The sequence below is a fragment of the Macaca nemestrina genome, chromosome 10, assembly GCF_043159975.1.
Source record: "Macaca nemestrina isolate mMacNem1 chromosome 10, mMacNem.hap1, whole genome shotgun sequence".
Classification (NCBI taxonomy): domain Eukaryota; kingdom Metazoa; phylum Chordata; class Mammalia; order Primates; family Cercopithecidae; genus Macaca; species Macaca nemestrina.
The window spans coordinates 11,710,531-11,723,862 of NC_092134.1; positions in this window are offsets into that span (position 1 = coordinate 11,710,531).

Genomic DNA, 13,332 nt, shown 5'->3' on the forward strand with positions numbered 1-13,332 from the left:
GGTAAAAGCTCAGAGCGGCGGCCAAGGTGGCCAATAGGAATCCGGCTTTCGGGGGGCCGGTCACCAGAGCCAATGAAGCGACAGGGATGGGGCGGGGCCTCTGGCGTTTCCTCCTGGCTGCGAGTGCAGGGGGAGGATTCTTTTCCGCCCCGAGCGGAGACCGGCGGACCTGGGCGTGGCGGGAGGTGCCCTCCGCAGCCGCTTTCTCGGTTGGGTGTTTGAAGTGGGAGACAGCGTCCCCTGAGGAAGCTGCTGCGGCTTTCTGGGCTAGGTGGTCAAGTTTCCGGGGAGGACAGCGCGGCAAGGGCCGTGGTGATTTGAACACGCCGGTTGGCTCGAAGGCTTTTGTTATGACCGTCAGAGCAGGGCCTCAGATTTCCTTCCCAGATGTTCCCGCGTTCACGCTCGGTGATGACCTCGGGGCTCCTCACTCGTGGGTCCGGTAAGGAGCGGCAGCTGCACTTGCTAGGACGCGGCCTTTAAAAACAAGCCTTATTGAAAACACTTAGAAAGCCAAGGGCTCTCAAATCCCAAGAGCTCTTTGAAAAGCTATATTCAAAATAACCAAAATCGTAGCACAATGAAAGAATTTGCGCGAGCAATTGGAATTGCCTTTGGACAGAGAAACTGAGGTTGTAATTAAGGTATCGATTTATTCAGCTATACTGGATGACAGTTTATTTTCCTACACCTTTTTTATTTTTTATTTTTGACAGGGTCTTGCTCTTGCCCAGGCTGGAGTGGAATGGCGTGATCTCTGCTCACTGCAACCCCCACTCCGGGTTCAAAGGATTCTCCTGCCTCTGCCTCCCAAGTAGCTGGTACTTCGGGCGCCCGCCACCACGCCCTGCTAATTTTTTCTAGTTTTAGTAGAGACTGGTTTTCACTGTGTTGGCCAGGCTGGTCTCGAACTCCTGGCCCCAGGTGAGCCGTCCACCTTGGCCTTCCAATGTGCTGGGATTAGCCACCAGGCCCAGCCGATTTTCCTACAATTTTTAATCTCACCTCTAACTTAACCGGTATTTAAGATTTTAAACATGAAAAAGTCAATTCGCTCTTCATGAGGACCTAAGACTGTTCTATTGCTTATAGATTTGCTTCGACAGTTGTGCTATATTAGATTAAAAGACAGGGAGAGAGAGAGAGTGCGCGCCAGGCCACTTCCTTAAACTGAAATAATGCATCCGAGTATGTATTTCTCTTGCTTCAAGTGCTGCTCAGATATTGTAATGTAACTTATCCAGAATAGTCCTAGGTTTTCTTTTTTGGAAAAATGCACAGAAAGCCTTTCATTCGGCCGGGCGCGGTGGCTCAAGCCTGTAATCCCAGCACTTTGGGAGGCCGAGGCGGGCGGATCACAAGGTCAGGAGATCGAGACCACAGTGAAACCCCGTCTCTACTAAAAATACAAAAAATTAGCTGGGCGCGGTGGCGGGCGCCTGTAGTCCCAGCTACTCAGGAGGCTGAGGCAGGAGAATGGCAGGAACCCGGGAGGCGGAGCCTGCAGTGAGCCGAGATCGCGCCACTGCACTCCAGCCTGGGCAACAGCGTGAGACTCCGTCTCAAAAAAAAAAAAAAAAAAAGAAAAGAAAGCCTTTCATTCACGAAGCAGGACGCAGCTGAACTTCATTGGAAGAGACAGTATTAATTAATTCTCCTAATGATCTAGACACAAAGAAACTCAATAAAAATGTTACTGGGGTACAAAGCCATGGTTGTCCATCATTAGAAAAGGCCTGGCAGGTCTATCACCAGAGATAATAAGCACATAAAAAGATGCTCAACATCACTATCAGGGAAATGCAAATCAAATCCATGGATACCACTGTGCGCCTACAAGGATGGGTAACATTAAAAAGAAAGAAAATAGATGGTGAAGATGTGGAGAATTTGGAATCTTCACACATGAATGGTGAGAATGTAAAATGGTGCAGCTGCTATGAAAATGTCTGACAATTCTTCAAAAATGTTAAAACATACAGAGTTACCATAAGACCCAGCAATTCCACTCCTAGGTGTGTACCCAAGAGAAATGAAAACCTAGGTCCACAGAAAAACGTACATGCTTATGGTTCTTAGCAGCATTATTCATAATAGCCAAAAAGTAAAAACAACCCAAATGTCCATTATCTGAGAAATGGTTAAAGGAAGTGTGGTCTCTCTATGCAGTGGAATATTATTAGACTAAAAAAGGAATGAAGTACTGATACATATTGCAACATGTATGAACCTTGAAAACATCATGTGGCTGAGCCCGGTGGCTCACGCCTGTAATCCCAGCGCTTCAGGAGGCCAAGGCGGGCGGATCACCTGAGGTCAGGAGTTCGAGACCAGCCTGGCCAACATGACAAAACCCTGTCTCTACTAAAAATACAATAAATAAATAAACAAATAAATAAATAAATAAAAATACAAAAAGTAGCTGGATGTGGTGGCGCATGCCTGTAATCTCGGCTACTCGGGAGCCAGAGGTGGGAGAATCTCTTGAACCCAGGAGGTCGAGGCTGCAGTGAGCCAAAATCGCTCTACTGCACTCTAGCCTGAGTGACAGAGCGAGGCCCTGTCTCGAAAGGAAAAGAAAAAAGAAAAATCACGCTAAGTGAAAAAAACTAGACACGAAAAGATTACATATTGTATGATTCCATTTACAGGAAATGTCCAGAATAAGCCAACCCATAGAGATAGAAAGTAGAGTAGTGATTAAGGTCTCTGAAGGAGCAGGGGGGAAATGGAGTGACTGCTGCTAGACACAGGTTTCTTTTGGGGTAATGAAAACATTCTAGGCCGGGTGTGATGGCTCATGCCTACAATCTGAGCACTTTGGGAGGCTGAGACGGGAGGATCACTTGAACCTGGGAGTTCGAGACCAGCCTGGGCAACATAAGGAGATCCCATCTCTACAGAACATAAAAACAAAAATCAATGGGGTATGGTGGTGCACACCTGTAGTCCCAGCTACTCGGGAGGTTGAAGTAGGAGGATCACTTGTGGTCGAGGAGGTCGAGGCTGCAGTGAGCCACTGTACTCCAGCCTGGGTGACAGAATGAGACCCTGCTCAAAAAAAAAAAAAAAAAAAAAAGGAAAAGAGAAAGTTCTAAAATTAGCTATGTGAATGGTTGTACAGCTCTGTGAGTATACTAAAAACTATTGAATTGTATAATTTAAGCGGGTGTATTATATGGTATGTGAATTATATCTCAATAAAGCTGTTAATACTGAGGAACAACACAAAAAGAAGAGTTAATGCAGCTGGAAAGTGGCCACAGAAGGACAATGAAAACAACCAAGGGTAGGGAGAAACTTAAGTATCAGGGGAACATTTAAAACAGTGCAATACTTGGGAAGATTTGTTTTATTTTGTCCCCAGCACACAGATCTGTACCTAGCATAAGCAAGCTCCCAATAAATGGTGTTTGATTTTGTTGTTGTTGTTGTTGAAACAGAGTCTCCCTCTGTCACCCAGCTGGAGTGCGGTGGTGCAATCTCTGCTCACTGCAAGCTCTGCCTCCCAGGTTCAAGTGATTCTCCTGCCTCAGCCTCCCGAGTATCTGGGACGACAGGCGCGTGCCACACACCCGGGTAACTTTTGTATTTTTAGTAGAGGCAGTGTTTCACCATGTTGGCCAGGCTGGTCTCGAACTCCTGACCCCAAGTGATCTGCCCACTTTGGCCTCCCAAAGTGTTGGGATTACAGGCATGAGCCATGGTGCCCAGCTGAATTGTGTTTTTTTGTTTTTGTTTTTGTTTTTCGTCTTTGGTTTTGGTTTTTTTTTTTTTTTTTTTTTTTTTGAGACGGAGTCTCGCTCTGTCGCCCAGGCTGGAGTGCAGTGGCCGGATCTCAGCTCACTGCAAGCTCCGCCTCCCGGGTTCACGCCATTCTCCGGCCTCAGCCTCCCGAGTAGCTGGGACTACAGGCGCCCACCACCTCGCCCGGCTAGTTTTTTGTATTTCTTAATAGAGACGGGGTTTCACCGTGTTAGCCAGGATGGTTTCGATCTCCTGACCTCGTGATCCGCCCGTCTCGGCCTCCCAAAGTGCTGGGGTTACAGGCTTGAGCCACCGCGCCTGGCAGGTTTTGGTTTTTTTTGAGACAGAGTCTCACTCTGTTGCCTAGAGTGCAGTGGCGCCATCTCGGCTCACTGCAAACTCAGCCTCCCAGGTTCAAGTGATTCTCATGCCTCAGCCTCCCGCGTAGTAGCTAGGGTTACAGGTGTGCATCACCATGCCCAGCTAAGTTTTGTATTTTTAGTAGAGGGGTTTCACTGTTTTGCCCAGCCTGGTCTCCAAGTCCTAGCCTCAAGAGATTCCCCTGCCTGATCCTCCCAAAGTGTTGGGATTACAGGCGTGAGTCACCACACCCAGAGAGTCACCACACCCAGCCACCATAAGTGTTTGAGTGAATACTTTTTTTTCTGGAAGGTGGAGAAGGAAAATGATTTTTAAAAAATCGTAAGGGAGTAAATAGGTTACACATGAGTTTACAATGCCTAACTACTTGAAGTTGGGACTTTTTGAAGTTGAGAGAGATTTGTTCTTAAATATCACTCTTTTTTCAATGAAAGAGATGCATTTTGTGATCATAATTTTTTCTTTGTTTCAAATTTTATATAATGACCCTCATCTTTTTTTTTTTTTTTTTTTTTTTTTTTAAGGTGGAGTCTCGCTCTGTTGCCCAGGTTGGAGTGCAGAGGCATGATCTCGGCTCACTTCAAGCTCCAACTCCCTAGTTCACGCCATTCTCCTGCCTCAACCTCCCGAGTAGCTGGGACTATAGGCACCCACCACCACACCCGGCTAATTTTTTGTATTTTTAGTAGAGACAGGGTTTCACTGTGTTAGCCAGGATGGTCTCGATCTCCTGACCTCGTGATCTGCCAGTCTCGGCCTCCCAGAGTCCTGGGATTACAGGTGTGAGCCACCACACCCGGCCAATGACCCTCTTCTTTCAATTGTGTACTAATTGTACCAGTTGTGGTTTGGGAAAATTTTGTCTGTTAAGTTATGATCATAACAACCTAATACTTTGTATTTCAGAGACAAAAAGTAGGATTGCCAAGACACACGGGGATAATTTATTGCAACTCAATGCAATTGAGGATGCATTGGATCCTTAGGATGTAGTGGGGCCATTTTCTGAGTTGTTTCTTTTTAACACCTCAAAAAATTATTTTCTTTAATTCACAATGTGCTGAAAGTCAATTAAATAATTTCAAACCTCTCTCAATGTCAAGAAGAAGCAAAAGTTTCATCATCTAAATTTTTGAGGCCTAGCATGGTAGCTCACTCCTGTAATCCCAGCACCTTGAGAGGCCCAGTAGGGGGATCACTGAGCCCGGGAGTCTGAGACCAGCCTAGGCAACATAGGGAGACCCCATCTCTACAAAAAACAGACACAAAAATTAGCTGGGCATGGTGGCATGCTCCTGTGGTCCCAGCTACTTGGGAGGCTGAGGTGGGAGGATCATTTGGGCCTGGGAGGTCAAGGCTATAGTGAGCCATGATTGTGCCACTGCACTCCACCCTAGGTGACAGAGTAAGACTCTATCTCAAATACATAAATAGGTTGGGCATGGTCGCTCACATCTATAATCCCAGCACTTTGGGAGGCCAAAGTGGGAGGACCACTTTGAGGCAGGAGAACAGGGTCTGGAGACAGGGAGCCTAAGGCCAACCTGCAGCGGACTTCTTGGAATTGGACCAAAAGGAAAACCCTACCTCTCCATGCCCAGGTGACAAGGGGCCAGAGGTTCCTCCCTCTACAAAATCCCCTCTCCCTTGGGTCACAAACAGTAAATGCCTCTAATTGGTAGAAGGCCAAGCCTTCACTTCAGCCTTTGATTGGTTGTGGGCCAATCTTTCATTTGCATAGGGTGTAACCAATTGGAAGCCTCTAAAGGGTACCTAGGGGTATTGTGAAAATCTTTTAGTTTAATAAAAATCCTAAATAACATTGCAACTGGGATTCTTGAGCTGCTTGCTTAAGCCCACTCCCACTCTGTGGAGTGTACTTTCACTTCAACAAATCTGTGTTTTGTTGCTTCATTCTTTTTTTTTTTTTTTTTTTTTTTGAGATGGAGTCTTGTCTGTCAGGCTAGAGTGCTGTGGCGCGGTCTCGGCTCACTGCAAGCTCCGCCTCCCGGGTTCATGCCATTCTCCTGCCTCAGCCTCCCGAGTAGCTAGGACTACAGGTGCCCGCCACCGCGCCCAGCTAATTTTTTGTATTTTTAGTAGAGACGGGGTTTCACCGTGGTCTCGATCTCCTGACCTTGTGATCCACCCACCTCGGCCTCCAAAAGTGCTGGGATTACAGGCTTGAGCCACCGCGCCCGGCCTGTTGCTTCATTCTTATGTTGCTTTGTTTGTGCATTTTGTTAAATTCTTTGTTCAACGTGCCAAGAACCTGGACAACTCGCAATCAAGACTTTCCATTTGGTAACAACTTGAGCCCAGGAGTTGGACACCAGCCTGAGCAACATAGTGAAACCCTGTCTCTACAAAAAACAAAAAATTAGCCAAGTGTGGTGGTGCACAGCTGTGGTCCCAGCTACTCAGGAGGCTGAGACGGGAGTATTACTTGAGCCCAGGAATGTGAGGCTGCAGTGAGCTGTGATTGTGTCACTGCACTCCAACCTGGACAACAGAACAAGACCTTGTCTCAAAAAAACTAATAAAGTCAAGGTGCAGTGGCTCATGACTGTAACTCGTGGCTGGAGAGGCCAAGGCAGGCAGGTCACTTAAGCCCAGGAGTTTGAGATCAGTCTGGGCTCTACAAAAAACACAAAAATTTAACTGGGCATGGTGACAGGAGCCTGTAGTCCCAGCGACTCTCAGGTTGGAGGATCACCTGAGCCCTGGAGGTCGAGACTACAGTGAACTGTGTTTGCACCACTGCATTCCCACCTGAGTGAGAAAGTGAGACCCTGTTTCAAAAAATAATAATTAAATTTTTGTAAGTTACTGAGTATTTCAACATTATATGTACTTATAAGACAATAAGGTAGAAGGCTATTATTATCCTAACAATGGAGTCACCCAATGATAACAAGTCATACAGGGAAGATAATATGAGCCTTTTACAAAGTTGGTTAGCAACTTGCTGTATTAAACCATTTCTTATTTTGGAAAATTTCAAACATATATGAAGTAAATAGAATAATACAATGAACCCTCACATACCCATCACCCAGTTTTAACAATTCTCTACATTCTGCCATTCATGTCTCACCTCCAGCACTTGTACCTCTCTACCCATGCCCCACCACCCTCTCATCTAAGTTCAGATGCATCATTAGATGAGTGCCCAACTCTGGTTGCCTAGATATGAGCCAGATCAAAGTATTTGAGAATTGGATCTGGTTTGCTATGTTTTCATTTACGCTTGGTCACTTTCACAAATATAACTATTTTACCTACTCAAGGTAATCCATCTTCTTTGGAGTCATTGCATAAGTTTTATAATTTAAAAGATCAGAGAAACTCTGTAACCATCCCTGCTTAACCTGAGTCTGCAAATGCCCAAGTTGTAGATAGGTCATCAAATGGACTCAGAGGTAGAAATGACAAAGTATGTCTTCATCTGAATGCTTAAACCAGCTCCCATCTGAATCCGGACTGTCTGATTGACTTCCGCTACAGTAAAAATGGTTTCAACAATACTTATTGCACTTTAGAGAAACATCTCTGCAGCTGGAGAACAGATGGCTCCCCAGAATCATTTTGTTTTGGACTGATAGAATCTTTTTTTTTTTTTTTTTTTTTTGAGACGGAGTCTCGCTCTGTCGCCCAGGCTGGAGTGCAGTGGCCGGATCTCAGCTCACTGCAAGCTCCACCTCCCGGGTTCACGCCATTCTCCTGCCTCAGCCTCCCCAGTAGCTGGGACTACAGGCGCCCGCCACCACGCCCGGCTAGTTTTTTGTATTTTTTAGTAGAGACGGGGTTTCACCGTGTTAGCCAGGATGGTCTCGATCTCTCGACCTCGTGATCCGCCCGTCTTGGCCTCCCAAAGTGCTGGGATTACAGGCTTGAGCCACCGTGCCCGGCCTGACTGATAGAATCTTTTTGGAATTCTGCCAGTGAACTATGCTGTCAACTCGTACATGTAATCTTCTTCTGCCTTATGCTTCTCCCTCTGTAAAATGGAAAAAATGGTTATGAACCGGGAACATATGTCTTCAACTTTGCCAAATAGCTGAAGAATCCTGAAAGTGAAACAGAAACAGAACTTTTTGTGGTTTCCAGGCTAAGCACGGTAGCTCACGCCTATAGTCCCAACACTTTGGGAGGCTGAGGCGGGCAGATCACTTGAGGTCAGGAGTTTGAGACCAGCCTGGCCAACATGATGAAACCCTGTCTCTACTACACATACAAAAATTAGGCTGGCGTAGTGGTGCGCACCTGTAATCCCAGCTATCCAGGAGTTTGAGGCATGAGAATCACTTGAATCCAGGGAGCAAAGGTTGCAGTGAGCCGAGATCGTGCCACTGTACTCCAGCCTGGGTGACAGGATGAGACTCTGTGTCAAAAAAAAAAAAAAAAAGAATAGGCCAGGCACAGTAACTCATGCCTGTAATCCCAGCACTTTGGGAGGCCAAGGCGGGCAGATCATGAGGTCAGGAGTTCGAGACCAGCCTGGCCAACATGGTGAAACCCCTTCTCTACTAAAAATACAAAAATTAGCTGGGTGTGGTGACGGGCGCATGTACTCCCAGCTACTCGGGAGGCTGAGAAAGGAGAATTGCTTGAATCTGGGAGGCAGAGGTTGCAGTGAGCCGAGATTGCACCACTGCACTCCAGCTTGGGCCACAGAGCAAGACTCTGTCTCGAAAAATGAAATAAATAAATAGATAAATAGGCCGGGCGTGGTGGCTCAAGCCTGTAATCCCAGCACTTTGGGAGGCCGAGACGGGTGGATCACGAGGTCAGGAGATCGAGACCATCCTGGCTAACACGGTGAAACCCTGTCTCTACTAAAAAATACAAAAAAAAAACTAGCCGGGCGAGGTGGCGGGCACCTGTAGTCCCAGCTACTGGGGAGGCCGAGGCAGGAGAATGGCGTAAACCCGGGAGGCGGAGCTTGCAGTGAGCTGAGATCCGGCCACTGCACTCCAGCCTGGGCGACAGAGCGAGACTCCGTCTCAAAAAAATAAAAATAAAAATAAATAAATAAATAGATAAATAAAATGGTTTCCAGAGAGTTAGACAAATAACACAGGGCCCATTGATATTTCTCTGAAGTTGGAGCACTTTACAGGCTTTTTCTCCAGTCACCCTCCTTAGCGGGCAGAAAGGAGAAAGGGTTTTCTTCTTTTCACGGCTTGGGAAAGTGAGCTGTCTTGCCTGAGGCTCAGTGAGGCAGTGATGAAAGAAGAGCTGCCAACTCTCCTATCCCCAGTCCAGCATAATGCTCACCGGTATTACGATTCTTCCAATAAAAAGACAGACCTTCCAAAACAAGTTCGTCCATTTTCAGTTTCTTGTTTTGTTTTGTTTTGTTTTGAGATAGAGTCTCCCTTTGTTGCCCAGGCTGGAGTGCAGTGGCACGATCTCGGCTCACTATAAGCTCTGCCTCCCAGGTTCACGCCATTCTCCTGCCTCAGCCTCCCAGCGGCTGGGACTACAAGCGCCCCCCCGCCACGCCCGGCTAATTTTTGTATTTTTAGTAGAGACGGGGTTTCACCGTGTTAGCCAGGATGGTCTCGATCTCCTGACCTTGTGATCCGCCCACCTCGGCCTCCTAAACTGCTGAGATTACAGGCGTGAGCCACTGCGCCTGGCGTAACAAGTTCATTCTTGTACAGTAAATCTATATTCATATACGTCTTAGTCCATTGGTGTTGCTATAAAGGAACATTTGAGACTGGGTAATTTAAAAAGAAAGAGGTTTATTTGTAGAGCTGGGGGCAATGGCTAATACCTGTAATCCCAGCACTTTGGGAGGCTCAAATGGGAGGATTACTTGAGCCCAAGTATTACAGACCAGCCTGGGCAACATAGCAAGATCCAGTCTGTAAAATTTACCAGTGAGTCGATTTGATGACCTATCTCCAACTCTGACATCTGCAAACTCAAGTTAAGCAGGGGTGGTTAGCTGAGCATGATGGCACATACCTATAGTTCTCACTACTTGGGAGGCTGGGGCCAGAGGATCACTTGAGCTCAGGAACTGGAGGCCATCCTGGACAACAGAGAGCGACACTGGCTCTAAAAAATAGTAAGTAAATAAATAAAAATAAAAAAATTTAAAAGTTTGCCAGGTCCTCATTTTGTTAATAGTTGTATCATAGTATGGTTTTGCTTGAACAGAGTCTCACTAAGATCTAGAGATTCTGAACTTAACATTGAGTCCTGGCGGAGCACAGTGCCTCACGCCTGTAATCCCAGCACTTTGCGAGGCCGAGGCGGGCGGATCACCTGAGGTCAGGAGTTTGAGACCAGCCTGACCAACATGGTGAAACCCTGTCTCTACTAAAAATACAAAAAATTAGCCAGGCATGGTGGCAGGTGCCTGTAATACCAGCAACTCTGGAGGCTGAAGCAGGAGAATCGCTTGAACCCGGGAGGTGGAGGTTGCAGTGAGCAGAGGTCCTGCCACTGCACTCCAGCCTTGGCAACAGAGCAGAGCAAGACCTCATCTCAAAAAAAAAAAAAAAAAAAAAAAAAGAGTCCTTCAGCATTTGCTATAAAGTTTTTGAGCTAGAAGGGCCCTTCAGGGTCACTTTATGTACTTTCTCAATTTACAATTGAAAAAGTGTCTCCCAGAAGAGTTAAATGTGCTCAGGATCACACAGCTAGCTACAGGCAAAGATGGGACTGGAAGCCAAGTATGACCCCTTAAGCTCACACTTTTTGCTGGCAACTTTGGAAAAAATCCAACCATTCTTTGCTCTAAATTCAAAGACAACCCAGGCTTCAAAGACGGAAACTATCTGATGACTCCTTAATAAGGATGTTGGGAATTTACCTGGACAAATCTTATACTCCAAACTACAGTAAATTCTAAACCAGAAAAAGGTTTAAACATATTTTTTAGAAAACTAAGAGAAAGTGTATCATGTATATTCCAGATATAACATGAAATAGGTTTCTGATTTATTTTCTTCTTAAAAAGTTTTTGGCCGGGCGCAACGGCTCACGCCTGTAATCCCAGCACTTTGGGAGGCTGAGGTGGGTGGATCACGAGGTCAGGAGTTCAAGACTAGTCTGGCCAACATAGTGAAACCCTGTCTCTATTAAAAATACACAAAAAATTAGCCGGGTGTGGTGGTGTGCGCCTGTAATCCCAGCTAGTCAGGAGGTTGAGGCAGGAGAATCGCATGAACCTGGGAGGCGGAGGTTGCAGTGAGCCAAGATCATGCCGCTGCACTTTAGCCTGGGTGACAGAATGAGACTCTGTCTCAAAAAAATGAAATAAAATAAAATAATTTTTTTTTTTAGTCAGGCACGGTGGCTCACGCTGTAATCCCAACACTTTGGGAGGCTGAGGCGGGCGGAACACCTGAGGTCGGGCATTTGAGACTAGCCTGACCAACATGGAGAAACCCCATCTCTACTAAAAATACAAAGTTAGCCAGGCGTGGTGACGCATGCCTGTAATCCCAGCTACACCGGAGGCTGAGGCAGGAGAATCGCTTGAACCTGGGAGGAGGAGATTGTGGTGAGCCAATATCACACCTCTGCACTTCAGCCTGGGCAACAAGAGTGAAACTCCGTCTCAATAAATACATGAATGAATGAATAAATAAATAAATGAATAAATAAATAAATAATTTTTTTGAGTCAGGATCTTGCTCTGTCACCCAGGCTCAAGTGCAGTGGTACCGTGATGGCTCACTGCAGCGTTAATCTCCTGGGTTTAAGCAATCCTCCTGCCTAAGCCTCTTGAGTAGCTGGGATTACAGATGTGCACCATCACATCCAGCTAATTTATTATTATTTTTTGTAGAGACAGGGTCTCCCTGTGTTGCCCAGGATGGTCTCAAACTCCTGGGCTCAAGCAATCCTCCTGTCTCAGCCTCCCAATGTGTTGTGATTACAGGTGTGAGCCACCACGCTGGGCCACCCACTCTACTCTCTTGGTTTTCCTTCTGTGTCTCGGAGCAATTTCTTCTCCATCTGTTCTACCCACCCTTCAAGTTTTGGTGTTCATACAAGTATTGCAGGCCTTTCCACTTCTCACTCGACAGATTCTCCTGGATGACTTCACCCTGTAACTCCAGAGAGGTAACATTCTCAGGAATTCCCTGTCTAGGTCTGTATATGGGTCTCCTGAGCCTCTGCCCATCCATCTCTTCCCTGCTTATCAGATGTGTGAGCTCAGTACCCACTTCCTTCCAACCCCTGCTCCTCTTCCTGGGTTCCCTACCTTGCTCTATTGCGCCATGCTAGAGAACTGCCAGTCATCCTTGACTTTGCCTTCGAGCAGCTCTAGCCCTGTGTGCCACTCACATCCATCTACTTCTCCATCCCCTTGGCCCATGGCCCTTACTGCTTCTCTTGCTTCATTGCAGCTGCAGAAGCTTGAGCTCCGATCTGCACTCCGCCACCACCCCCACTGCCTGCTTAGTCATCCCCACTTCCGGTTCACTCTCTATCCTGAGGACAAATAGCCTCTTTACACTATAAGTCTGACTTTGTCTTTTCCTGTTTAAATTCCTTTGGGGTGGTGGGGCGAGGCGGCTCATACCTGTAATCGCAGCACTTTGGGAGGCCGAGGCGGGCGGATCACTTGAGGCCAGGAGTTCAAGACCAGCCTGGCCAACATAATGAAACATCGTCTCTACTTAAAACACAAAAATTAGCCAGGCATGATGGCACACGTCTGTAATCCTAGTTACTCGGGAGGCTGAGGCAGGAGAATTGCTTGAACCCGGGAGGCAGAGGGTGAAGTCAGCCAAGATCGGGCCACTGCACTTCAGCCTGGCAACAGAGCAAGACTCCGTCTCAAAAAAAAAAAAAAAAAAATTCCTTTAGGGTCTCCCAATGGCCTCATGAAAAAATCCAAATTTATTAAAATAGTGTTACAGGGTCCTTTATCTTCCGTTCCCTGCTCACCCCTCCAGTCCTACTTCCCAGCACCCTCACCTCACAACCTCCACTGTAACCACACTGAACTGCTTGCAGTGCCCCAGGGGGTCATACTCTCCTACCTCTGGGCCTTTACACAGGCAAGTTCTCTTGAGATGTAAATTCTCCATCTCTTGCAAGTTCAGAGGAAGCGCTTAATTGGCTTCCTCGACTGGCTATCTTTAATCAACCTTTAGCTACCAGCTCTGTAGACTTCCTCAAGGAGCTGTACTCTGAACTCCTAAAGTTGTCAGGCACACTGATACACAT